At 50.5% G+C, this 13,914-nt stretch overlaps 1 long non-coding RNA gene across 1 annotated transcript in view; it reads left to right on the top strand.

The window, feature by feature from the left end:
• LOC143773822 (uncharacterized) overlaps positions 1 to 13,914 on the top strand; it is an 86,177-nt gene that overhangs the window by 36,782 nt on the left and 35,481 nt on the right. The window lies entirely within an intron of this gene.

Genomic DNA, 13,914 nt, shown 5'->3' with positions numbered 1-13,914 from the left:
GCAAGCGCTAAGGGATGATGTTGTGGAAGCGGTGGAGGATGAGGATTCACCATTTCCATCATCTTCTGGACAGTCAGCGCCACGTGGTTCCTCACAAACGCATAGGCAGGGGACACTTTGTGAGGAGGATGAGGAGGAGTCAATGGAGGAGGAAGACATCCATCCAGAGGAGGGAGTTACACAATTGTCCAGTAGTCAGTGTGTACAGCGAGGGTGGGGTGATGACGAGTGGGCAGAGATCACGCCTCAAGCAGGGGACAGCGTTTCTTGGCCAGTTGGCAGTCTGCAGCACATGGTGGATTACATGCTGCAGTGCCTGAGAAACGACCGCCGCATCGCCCACATTCTCAACATGTCTGATTATTGGGTGTTCACCCTCCTCGATCCTCGCTACCGGGACAACGTAGAAAGCCTCATCACACCGTTGAACCGGGAGCGAAAAATGCGGGAGTACCAAGAGACACTGGTGAATTCCATCATCTTCTCCAGTCCAACTGAGAGAAGTGCTGCTAGTGCATTACAAAGCAGCTCAGTGCGTCAAGGCAGTGGAGGAGGCTCTGCACAAAGAGGGAGCAGAAGCAGTGCCTCTGCCCAAGGCAAGACCAGTATGGCCCAACTGTGGCACAGTTTTGTGTGCCCGCCACAAAAGTCTACACCATCACAGACGGCTCCAGTCATACTACATGTCTTGCCCTCTTGCTGTACTCCCAGACGGCTCTTCCCCTTTCAAGTTTTGGGTCTCAAAGCTGGATACATGGCCAGAGCTAAGCCAGTATGCATTGGAGGTGCTGGCTTGCCCTGCGGCTAGTGTATTATCGGAACGAGTCTTTAGTGCTGCAGGTGGTGTACTAACAGACCGTCGCATGCGACTATCCTCCGATAACGTTGACCGGCTTACTTTCCTGAAAATGAACCAGGCCTGGATCTCGCAGGAATTTGCCGCTCCTCTTCCTGATTAAATAATTGGGTGACTGTCTACAGTATCCAGGTCTCCTGTTGTGTTCATCTTTCTACGACCTGAACTGTAATTCCTGGGCTCCAAAACCGCCAGTTGAGGCTCAGAAGTGCCGTCTGCACAGTCAAAACATACGACCCAGTGTTATTGGGTGTCAGTAACGTCAGCTGATCCCCAGCTGTGTAGCCGGCAATGTGTCCTGCGACCGCCACGCTGACACAACAACTGAAATGTAAGGGAACCTGTCCCCCCCCCCAGGCGTTTGTTACTGAAAGAGCCACCTTGTGCAGCAGTAATGCTGCACAAGGAAAAGGTAGCTATTTTTGTTTAGCTCCTTGCACACGCAGAACTTAACACTTATAAGATGTGTCCACTGATACCGTAAAACCGTCCCATAGGTGGGACTTTCCTTCATAATGTGACGCAGCACGGCCGTCATTCCTACCCCCTTGGCGCCGTGCGCCGGCTCCTCAGCGTTGTTTGATTCTGTCCCGAAGCCTGCGCTGTTATGTTATCCCTTGGCCAGGCACACTTAGCGCTGCCCCTCTTCTGACATCATTTGGTGTCAACCTGACTGCGCCTGTGCGTCCGCGCTGGCCGAGATCCCGCCTCGCAGTGTCTTCTGATTTAATCACACTGCGGGCCTGGGATCCATGGGCATGCGCAGTGCATATCTTCACCTCCGCCTCTCACTCATCTCCCTTCGCCTTCTTCAGACTGTGTGCCGTCAGCTGATCCCTAATAGCATACCACGGCCGTGACACCGCACAGTCTGAAGAAGCCGGATGGAGGGGAGTGAGGCGAGGATATGCACTGCGCATGGCCACAGATCCCAGGCCTGCGGTGGGATTACATTAGACGAAACTGCGAGGCGGGATCTCGGCCAGCGCGGACGCACAGGCGCAGCCAGACTGACACCAAATGATGTCAGAAGATGGGCAGCGCTAAGTGTGCCTGGCCAAGGGATAACATAACAGCGCAGGCTCCAGGACGGAATCAAACAACGCTGAGGAGCCGGGGCACGGCGCCAAGGGGGTAGGAATGACGGCTGTGCTGCATCATATTACGAAGGAAAGTCCCACCTCCGGGACGGTCTCACGGTATCAGGGGACACATTTTATAAGTGTTTAGTTCTGTGTTTGCAAGGAGCATAATGAAAAGAGCCACCTTTTACTTTTGCATCCTTTGTGCTGCACAAGCTGGCTCTTTCAGCTACAAACGCCTTGGGGGGGTTAAAGGTTCCCTTTCGACTTTCTCCAATCAGGCTTCGGCCTACACTGTGTTCCTCTGCTCCTCCTGCTGTCCCTGTGCTCCAACACCGCTAGTTGGAGCCTGGAAGTGCTGTCCACACAGTCAACACTTGCTGCCGTGTTATTGGGGTTCAGTAACGTCAGCTGCTCCCCTGCTGTGTGTGTGGCAATCCCTCCTATCTGCTCCTCCTGCTGTCCCTGGGCTCCAACACCGCTAGTTGTTGTCTGGAAGTGCTGTCCGCACAGTCAACAGTCGCTCCTCTGTTATTGGGGTTCAGTAACGTCAGCTGCTCCCCTGCTGTGTGTGTGTGTGTGTGGCAATCCCTCCTATCTCCTCCACCTCCTCCTCCTGCTGTCCCTGGCTCCAACACTGCTACTTGTTGTCTGGAAGTGCTGTCCGCACAGTCAACAGTCGCTCCTCTGTTATTGGGGTTCAGTAACGTCAGCTGCTCCCCTGCTGTGTGTGTGGCAATCCCTCCTATCTCCTCCACCTCCTCCTCCTGCTGTCCCTGGGCTCCAACACCGCTAGTTGTTGTCCGGAAGTGCTGTCCGCACAGAGCCAAACACCTCGACAATATGTTAGTGGGGTTCAGTAATGCCTGCTGCTCCCCTGCTGTGTATACGGCAACGTGTCATGTGACCGCCACGCAGGCACAACAACTTAAATTTAAGGGAACCTGCCCCCCCTTAGGCATTTGTTACTGAAAGAGCCATCTTGTGCAGCAATAATGATGCAAAAGGAAAAAGTGCCTCTTTTCGTGGTGCTCCTTGCACACGCTGAACCGAACACTTCTGAAATGTGTCCCTGTTATGATCCTTAATGGCTGAGGATCACAAATAGACCAGCAAGTGAATAAACTAAGGACGAGCTCTAGGGAGATGGTAACTGGACTGATCGCAAATCTGAACCTATCCAAAACAACTAGAGGTAGCCGGTGAACGTGCCTAAAAAATTCCTAGACGTCTCGAGCCAGCCTGAGGAACTAGCTACCCCTAAAGAGAAAGAAAGACCTCGCTTGCCTCCAGAGAAATAATCCCCAAAGATATAGAAGCCCCCAACAAATATTAACGGTGAAGTAAGAAGAAGGCACATACATAGGGATGAAATCAGATTCAGCAAAAGAGGCCCACTAGTACTAGAAAGCAGAAAATAGAGCAGGGGTCTATGCGATCAATAAAAAACCCTTACAAAATATCCATCCTGAGATTTCAAGAACCCACACACCAACTAACGGTGTGTGGGGAGAAACTCAGCCCACTAGAGCAACCAGCAAGCAAGAGAATTACATTTTAGCAAGCTGGAACAGAAAACATGAAAAACACTGCTGATCAAAAAATGAGCAAACAAAACTTAGCTTGAGCTGGATGGACTGGGAGCAAGGTAGTCAGAAGGAATCTGAGAAGCACTGATTACATCGACAGCCGGCAACAAGTGGAAGTAAAACAGAGCTATATAGGAACCTCCCAGAGGATAACGAACCAGCTGATAGCCAGAGACCAGCAGGATAACAGACAAAGCCACCAGGGGGAGCCCAAAGCAAAAGTCACACCATACCACCAGTGACCACAAGAGGGAGCCTGAACACAGAGTTCACAACAGTACCCCCCCCCTTGAGGAGGGGTCACCGAACCCTCATGAAAACCGCCAGGGCGATCAGGATGAGCCACATGGAAGGCACGAACCAAATCGGCCGCATGAACATCAGAGGCGACAACCCAAGAATTATCCTCCTGACCATAGCCCTTCCATTTAACCAAATACTGGAGCCTCCATCTAGAAATACGAGAATCCAAGATCTTCTCCACTACGTATTCCAATTCTCCCTCAACCAGCACCGGGGCAGGAGGCTCAACCGGAGGAACCACAGGCACCACATACCTCCGCAACAACGAGCGATGGAACACATTATGAATAGCAAATGATGCTGGGAGGTCCAGACGAAATGACACAAGGCCAAGGACTTCCAGAATCTTATAAGGACCGATAAACCGAGGCTTGAACTTAGGAGAGGAGACCTTCATAGGAACGAAGCGAGAAGACAACCACACCAAGTCCCCAACGCGAAGTCGGGGACCCACACAGCGACGGCGGTTGGCAAAGAGCTGAGCCTTCTCTTGAGACAGCTTCAAATTGTCCATCACATGATTCCAAATCTGATACAACCTATCAACCACAACATCCACTCCAGGACAGTCAGAAGGCTCCACCTGACCCGAGGAAAAACGGGGATGAAACCCCGAATTACAAAAAAAAGGAGAAACCAAAGTAGCAGAACTAGCCCGATTATTAAGGGCAAACTCGGCCACCGGCAAAAAAGTAACCCAGTCGTCCTGATCAGCAGAAACAAAACATCTTAAATAAGTCTCCAAGGTCTGGTTAGTTCGCTCGGTTTGGCCATTCGTCTGAGGATGGAAGGCCGACGAAAAAGACAAATCAATGCCCAATTTAGCACAAAAGGTCCGCCAAAATCTAGACACAAACTGGGATCCTCTGTCAGAAACAATGTTCTCAGGAATCCCGTGCAAACGAACCACATTTTGAAAAAACAGTGGAACCAACTCGGAGGAGGAAGGCAACTTAGGCAAGGGCACCAAATGGACCATCTTAGAAAAACGATCACACACCACCCAGATGACAGACATTCTCTGAGAGACAGGGAGATCAGAAATAAAATCGATGGAAATGTGCATCCAAGGCCTCTTCGGGACAGGCAAAGGTAACAGCAAACCACTGGCTCGAGAACAGCAAGGCTTAGCCTGAGCACAAATTCCACAAGACTGCACAAAGAAACGCACATCCCGCGACAAGGAAGGCCACCAAAAAGACCTGGCCACCAAGTCTCTGGTACCAAATATTCCAAGATGGCCCGCCAACACCGAAGAATGAACCTCGGAGATGACTCTGTTGGTCCATCTATCCGGGACAAACAGTCTCTCCGGTGGACAGCGATCAGGTCTATCCGCCTGAAACTCTTGCAGCACACGTCGCAAATCTGGGGAGATGGCAGACAAAATCACCCCTTCTCTAAGGATACCAGCTGGCTCTGAATCTCCAGGAGAGTCAGGCACAAAACTCCTAGAAAGAGCATCAGCCTTCACATTCTTCGAACCAGGCAGGTACGAGACCACGAAATCAAAACGAGAGAAAAACAACGACCAACGAGCCTGTCTGGGATTCAGCCGTTTGGCCGACTCGAGATAAATCAAATTCTTGTGATCAGTCAAGACCACCACACGATGCTTAGCTCCCTCGAGCCAATGTCGCCACTCCTCAAATGCCCACTTCATAGCCAACAACTCACGATTACCGACATCATAATTCCGCTCGGCAGGCGAAAACTTTCTTGAAAAGAAAGCACATGGCTTCATCACAGAGTCATCGGAGCTTCTCTGCGACAAAACAGCCCCCGCTCCAATCTCGGAAGCATCAACCTCCACCTGGAAGGGAAGTGAGACAGCTGGCTGACATAAGACCAGAGCCGAAGAAAACCGGCGCTTCAGCTCCCGAAAGGCCTCCACAGCCGCAGAGGACCAATTAGTCACATCAGAGCCTTTCTTGGTCAAATCCGTCAAAGGCTTAACAACACCAGAAAAATTAGCTATGAAGCGACTGTAAAAATTAGCAAAACCCAAGAACTTCTGAAGACTCTTAACAGATGTAGGCTGAGTCCAGTCATGAATAGCCTGAACCTTGACTGGGTCCATCTCAATAGTAGAAGGAGAAAAAATGAAACCCAAAAAAGAAATCTTCTGGACTCCAAAAAGACATTTTGAGCCCTTCACAAATAAAGCATTGTCACGCAGGACCTGAAAGACCATCCTGATCTGCTTAACATGAGACTCCCAATCATCCGAAAAAAACAGAATATCATCCAGATACACAATCATAAACTTATCCAGATATTCACGGAAGATGTCGTGCATAAAGGACTGAAAGACTGAAGGAGCATTAGAAAGTCCAAAAGGCATCACCAGGTACTCAAAATGGCCTTCAGGCGTATTAAATGCAGTTTTCCATTCATCACCCTGTTTTATACGCACAAGGTTATACGCACCACGAAGATCTATCTTGGTGAACCAACTAGACCCCCTAATGCGAGCAAACAAATCAGTTAACAACGGCAAAGGATACTGAAATTTGATCGTGATTTTATTCAAAAGGCGATAATCAATACAAGGTCTCAGGGAACCATCCTTCTTAGCCACAAAAAAGAATCCTGCACCAAGAGGGGAAGAGGATGGGCAAATATGTCCCTTCTCCAAAGACTCCTTTATAGAACTCCGCATGGCAGCATGCTCCGGCACAGATAAATTGAAAAGTCGTCCCTTAGGAAACTTACTACCAGGAATCAAATTTATAGCACAATCACAGTCCCTATGAGGAGGTAGAGAATTGAGTTTGGGCTCCTCAAATACATCCTGGTAGTCTGACAAAAACGTAGGGACTTCAGAAGGAGTGGACGAAGCAATTGACACCACAGGAGCGTCACCATGAATTCCCTGACAACCCCAACTTGACACAGACATAGCTTTCCAATCCAGGACTGGATTATGAGTCTGCAACCATGGTAGACCCAACACGACGACATCATGCAAATTATGCAATACAAGAAAGCGAATCACCTCCTGATGAACAGGAGTCATGCACATGGTCACTTGTGTCCAGTACTGAGGTCTATTCGTAGCCAATGGTGTAGAGTCAATTCCCCTTAGTGGAATAGGGAATTTTAAAGGCTCCAAATCAAAACCACAGCACCTGGCAAATGACGAATCCATCAGACTCAGGGTAGCACCTGAATCTACAAAGGCATTAACCGGGTAAGATGACAGGGAACAAATCAGGGTAACAGACAAAATGAACTTAGGCTGTAAAGTACCAATGGTGACAGATTTATCAACCTTTTTTTTGCGCTTAGAGCATGCTGAGATAACATGAGCTGAGTCACCACAGTAAAAGCACAACCCATTTTGCCGTCTATAATTTTGCCGTTCACTTCTGGTCAGAATTCTGTCACATTGCATAGATTCAGGTGTCTGTTCCGAAGACACCACCGAATGGTGCACAGGTTTGCGCTCCCGCAACCACCGATCAATCTGAATGGCCAGAGTCATTGACTCATTCAGACCTGCAGGCGTAGGGAACCCCACCATGACATTCTTAATGGCTTCAGAAAGACCTTCTCTGAAATTAGCAGCCAGGGCACACTCATTCCACTGAGTAAGCACCGACCATTTCCGAAATTTCTGGCAGTACACCTCTGCTTCATCTTGCCCCTGCGAGAGGGCCAATAACGCTTTTTCAGCCTGGTTCTCAAGATTAGGTTCCTCATAGAGCAATCCAAGGGCCAGAAAAAACGCATCTACACTAAGCAATGCAGGATCCCCTGGCGCCAATGCGAAGGCCCAATCTTGTGGGTCACCACGCAAAAAGGAAATGATAATCTTAACTTGCTGAACGGCATCACCAGAGGAACGAGTTTCAAAGAAAGAAACAACTTACAATTGTTCTTAAAATTCAGGAACCTAGATCTATCTCCAGAAAACAACTCCGGAATAGGTATTCTAGGCTCAGAAATAGGACTGTGAACAACAAAATCCTGAATACTTTGAACCCTAGCAGCAAGATGATCCAGACTGGAAGCCAAGCTCTGGACATCCATGTCAGCAGCTGAACTCAGAGCCACACCAAGATTAAGAGGAGGAAAGAAGCTAGCACAGCAGCTAGACACACGGCAACAACAAGAAAAAAAAAAAAATTCTCAAGGCTTCTTTTCTCCTGCTTCTGCCATGCAATTAACACTTTGCAGGCCGGCTGTACTGTTATGATCCTTAATGGCTGAGGATCACAAATAGACCAGCAAGTGAATAAACTAAGGACGAGCTCTAGGGAGATGGTAACTGGACTGATCGCAAATCTGAACCTATCCAAAACAACTAGAGGTAGCCGGTGAACGTGCCTAAAAAATTCCTAGACGTCTCGAGCCAGCCTGAGGAACTAGCTACCCCTAAAGAGAAAGAAAGACCTCGCTTGCCTCCAGAGAAATAATCCCCAAAGATATAGAAGCCCCCAACAAATATTAACGGTGAAGTAAGAAGAAGGCACATACATAGGGATGAAATCAGATTCAGCAAAAGAGGCCCACTAGTACTAGAAAGCAGAAAATAGAGCAGGGGTCTATGCGATCAATAAAAACCCCTTACAAAATATCCATCCTGAGATTTCAAGAACCCACACACCAACTAACGGTGCGTGGGGAGAAACTCAGCCCACTAGAGCAACCAGCAAGCGAGGGAATTACATTTTAGCAAGCTGGAACAGAAAACATGAAAAACACTGCTGATCAAAAAATGAGCAAACAAAACTTAGCTTGAGCTGGATGGACTGGGAGCAAGGTAGTCAGAAGGAATCTGAGAAGCACTGATTACATCGACAGCCGGCAACAAGTGGAAGTAAAACAGAGCTATATAGGAACCTCCCAGAGGATAACGAACCAGCTGATAGCCAGAGACCAGCAGGATAACAGACAAAGCCACCAGGGGGAGCCCAAAGCAAAAGTCACACCATACCACCAGTGACCACAAGAGGGAGCCTGAACACAGAGTTCACAACATGTCCCCTCACACCGTCAGCTGATCCCTAATAGCATGCCACGGCCGTGACGCCGCACAGTCTGAAGAAGCTGGAAGGAGGGGAGTGAGAGGCTAAGATATGCACTGCGCATGCCCATGGATTCCAGGCCCGCAGTGGGATTACATTGGACGACACTGCGAGGTGGGATCTTGGCCAGCGCGGCCGCACAGGCGCAGCCAGCCTGACACCAAATGATGTCAGAAGACGGGCAGCGCAAAATGTGTGCATGGCCAAGGGCTAACATAATAGCGCAGGCTCCGACACAGATTCAAACAACGCTGAGGAGGCGGCGCACATCGCCAAGGGGGTAAGAATGACGGCTGTGCTGCGTCACATGACAAAGGAAAGTCCCTCCGACCGGACGGTTTAACGGTGTGAGTGGACACATTTCATAAGTGTCAAGTTCAGCGTTTGCAAGGACCATAATAAAGAGAGCTAAGTTTACCTTTTTCAGCATTAGTGCTGTACAGGATGGCTCTTTCAGCTACAAATGCCTGGGGGGGTTAAAGGTTCCCTTTCAACTTGCTCCAGTGCAGGCTTCGGCCTACACTCTGCTCCTCCTGCTGACCCTGGGCTCTAGCACCGCCAGTTGGTGCCCGGAAGTGCTAGCTTCACAGAGAAAAAAACCCGCCAGTGTGTCAGTGGGGTTCAGCACCGCCAGCTGTTCCCCTGCTGTGTAGCCGGCAACGTGTCCTGCAAAAGCCACGCAGACACAAAGCTGCCGCCAGTGCAGGCTTCGGCCTACACTCTGCTCCCTCTGCTCCTCCTGCTGACCCCGGGCTCTAACACCACCAGTTGGTGCCCCGAAGTGCTGGCTGCACAGAGAAAAACACCCGCCAATGTGTCAGTGGGGTTCAGCACCGCCAGCTGTTCCCCTGCTGTGTATCCGGCAATGTGTCCTGCAAAAGCCACGCAGACACAAGAACTTAAATTGAAGGGAACCTGTCCCCGCTCCCCCAGGTGTTTGTATGTTTTACAGCCACCTTGTACAGCAGTAATGCTGCATGTGTGCAAGGTGGCTCATAAACTTATTCTCCTTGCACACGTGGAACAGAACACGTCTACAATGTGTCCCCTGAGACCATTAAAACGTCCCTCAGGTGTGACTTTCCTTTGTAATGACACGCAACAACCCCCTTGGTAGCACAGCCCTTCTTCTGACATCATTGTTTGGCTGGCTGCGCCTCTGCGGCCGCCCTGCCCGGCACAACGCCCCTCGGTGTCTTATTTATTTTGACTGCGAGGGTGTGATTGACGGGCATGAGCAGTGCATATCTTCGCCAGGCTGTCACTCAGCTCCTTCCGCCTTCTTCAGACTGTGCGGCTTCATGGCCGTGGCATGCGATAAGGGATCAGCTGACGCCGCACAGTCTGAAGCAGGTGTAAGGACCCGAGCGAGAGGTGAACATATGTACTGCGCCAGGCCATGAATCCCAGACCACGAGGAGGAACGGACTCACCCCCATACACTGCTTAGTCATCTTCTGCTTATAATTTAGATAATATCTTTTGCTCTGATATTTAGTGTTATACTTAATGTTCTTCTGCTCTTTGTTCTGCAGCCTCTTGTTCTTCTGCTTCTCGGTCTTCCATGTCGTCGTCTCCAGGGTCGTCGTCTCCGGGGTCATCGTCATCTCAGTGGTTGTCGTCTCTGGTGTCGTTGTCATCTTAGGGGTGGTCTTCCGGGTCGTCCTCTTTAGGGTCCTGAACTTGGAAATGTAGCAGAAGGTACAAGAAGGCTGAGAAAATGCCGAGAACCAGCTGATGGAACTGGAACTCGGATGGCTACCCGAAGGTCCAAGAGCCAATGGAACTATCGAGGACCAGCTGACGTTACTGGAACCCGGTAACTAAGCAGGAGGTACCCGTGCCAGAAAGCACTACCAAGGACCACCTGACGTTGGTGGAACTTGGATACCCAGAAGGAGGCACCTAAGCCAAAGGCTCTGCCCAGAACCAGCTGACGGTACTGGAACCAGGATGGGGAGCAGAAGGTACAAGAGCAAAAGACACTGCCGAGAACCAGCTGACGGTACTGGAACCCGGATGGGTAGCCGAAGGTCCAAGAGCCAATGGAACTACCGAGGACCAGCTGACGTTACTGGAACTTGGTTACTAAGCAGGAGGTACCCGTGCCTGAAAGCACTACCAAGGACCACCTGACGTTGGTGGAACTCGGATACCCAGAAGGAGGCACCTTAGCCAAAGGCTCTACCAGGAACCAGCTGATGGTACTGGAACCAGGATGGGGACCTATTCAAGATTGTCTTCCTAGAGCCCCAACTAGCGGTGTTGGAGCAAAGGGTCAGCAGGGGGAGCAGAGTGTAGGCCGAAGCCTGCACTGGAGGCATTTGGAGGTCAGTTGTGTCTGCGTGGCATTTGCAGGACACGATGCCGGCTACACAGCAGGGGAACAGCTGGCGTTGCTGAACCCCACTGACACATTGGTGGGTGTTTTTCTCTGTGCAGCCAGCACTTCCGGGCACCAACTGGCAGTGTTAGAGCCCAGGGTCAGCAGGAGGAGCAGAGGAGCAGAGTGTAGGCCGAAGCCTGCACTGGCGGCAGCTTTGTGTCTGCGTGGCGTTTGCAGGACACGTTGCCGGCTACATAGCGAGGGAACAGCTGGTGTTGCTGAACCCCACTGACACATTGGCGGGTGTTTTTCTCTGTGCAGCCAGCACTTCCGGGCACCAACTGGCGGTGTTAGAGCCCAGGCTCTGCAGGAGGAGCAGAGTGTAGGCCGAAGCCTAATTGAACCAATTTTAAAGGTAACCTTTAACCCCCCCTCAGGTGTTACAAACTAGAAGAGCCACGTTGTGCAGCAGTAATGCTGCACAAGTCAAAGGTTGCTCTTTTAATTTTGCACCTTGCACACGCTGAATGAAACACGTACAACATTTAGCCCTTTATACAGTCAAACTGTGTTGGAGGTGGGATCTTCCTTCTTAATGAGACGCAGCACAGCTGTGAAAAAAACCACCTTGGTACTGGGCGCGGCCTCCTGAGCGTCGCATTTTGCTGTACAGGAGTCTGCGCTGTCGTGTTATCCCTTGGCCATGCGCTGTTAGCGCTGCCCGTCTTCTGACATCATTTCATGTCGGCCGGTGCGGTTCGCGTTGACCATGAATACCAGCCCTGCAGTGTCTTTTCCTTAATTCACACTGTGGGGCTGGGATTCATGGCCTTGCGCAGTAAATATGTTCGCCTCTCACTCGTGTCCATACACCTGCTACAGACTGTGTGGCGTCAGCTGATCCCTTATCGCATGCCACGGCCATGAAGCCGTACAGTCTGAAGAAGGCGGAAGGAGATGAGTGACAGGCGAACATATGCACTGCTCATGCCCATCAATCACACTCTCGCAGTCAAAATAAATAAGACACCGAGGGGCGTTGTGTCGGGCAGGGCGGCCACAGAGGCGCAGCCAGCCAAACAATGATTTCAGAAGACGGGCAGCGATACCAAGGGGGTTGCTGCGTGTCATTACAAAGGAAAGTCACACCTCAGGGATGTTTTAATGGTCTCAGGGGACACATTTTATACGTGTTGAGTTCGACGTGTGCAAGGAGAATAACTTAATGAGCCACCTTGTACAAATGCAGCATTACTGCTGCACAAGGTGGCTGTTATACATCCAAACACCTGGGGGGGGGACAGGTTCCCTTCAATTTCAGTTCTTGTGTCTGCGTGGCTTTTGCAGGACACGTTGCCGGCTACACAGCAGGGGAACAGCTGGCGTTGCTGAACCCCACTGACACATTGGCGGGTGTTTTTCTCTGTGCAGCCAGCACTTCCGGGCACCAACTGGCGGTGTTAGAGCCCAGGGTCAGCAGGAGGAGCAGAGTGTAGGCCGAAGCCTGCACTGGAGCAAGTTGAAAGTGAACCTTTAACCCTGTTGTGGATTCTGTTTGTGGGCTCCCTCTGGTGGTTGCTGCTGGTACTGGGTGACTTTGGTGGGTTGTGGCCTTTGGTTTCCACCTGTCCATCAGAGGCTGGGTGTTTCCTATTTTACCTGGCCTTTCTGTCATTCCCTTGCCGGCTATCAATGTATTCAGATGTGCTCTGTTTGGTTCCTGCCTACCTGCTCCCAGATCTTTCAGGATAAGCTAAGTGCTGATTTTCAGTTGTTTGGTTTTTTGTCCAGCTTGCTTATTATGTCTCTATGCTAGCTGGTAGCTCTAGTGGACTGAGGTTCTCCCCATGTGCCATGAGTTGGCACATGGGTTCTTGTAATCTCAGGATGGTATTTTTGATTAGGGTTTTTTGCTGACCGCTCAGTCCCCTTTTGTATCTTTCTGCTTTCTAGTTTACAGCGGGCCTCAATTTGCTAAAGCTATATATATCATCTCTATGTGTGTGCCTTCCTCTCATTTCACCGTCAATACATGTGAGGGGGCAACTATATCTTTTGGGGTTCATTCCTCTGGAGGCAAGTGAGGTCTTATTTTCTCTGCAGTACTAGTTAGCTCTTAGGCTGGTGCGTGGCGTCTAGAACCAACGTAGGCACGCTCCCTGGCTATCTCTAGTTGCGTTTGTCAGGCGTAGGGCAGCGGTCAGCCCAGGTTCCATCACCCTAGAGCTCGTCCGTTATTTATTTGTACTTTGTTTGTCCTGTGCTATCCCTAGCCATTGGGGATTCATGACATAACCCCCACCCCAGGCGTTTGTTGCTGAAAGAGCCATCAAGGAAAAGGTGGCTCTTTTAATTATGCTCCTTTCAAAGGCTGAACTAGACACTTATGAAATGTGTCCCTTCACACCGTTAAACCGTCCCGGAGGTGGGACTTTCCTTTGTAATGTGACGCAGCACAGCCGTCATTCCTACCCCCTTGGCGCCGTGCGCCGCCTCCTCAGCATTGTTTGATTCTGTCCCAGAGCCTGTGCTGTTATGTTATCCCTTGGCCAGGCGCACTTAGCGCTGCCCGTCTTCTGACATCATTTGGTGTCAGGCTGGCTGCGCCTGTGCGGCAGCGCTGCCCGAGATCCCGCCTCGCAGTGTCATCTAATGTAATCCCACTGCGGGCCTGGGATCCATGGGCATGCGCAGTGCATATCCTCGCCTCTCACTCCCCTCCCTC

The sequence above is a fragment of the Ranitomeya variabilis genome, chromosome 5, assembly GCF_051348905.1.
Source record: "Ranitomeya variabilis isolate aRanVar5 chromosome 5, aRanVar5.hap1, whole genome shotgun sequence".
NCBI classification, from domain to species: domain Eukaryota; kingdom Metazoa; phylum Chordata; class Amphibia; order Anura; family Dendrobatidae; genus Ranitomeya; species Ranitomeya variabilis.
Note: the sequence above shows the minus strand (reverse complement) of the source record. Positions and strands in the feature narration are given on the sequence as shown.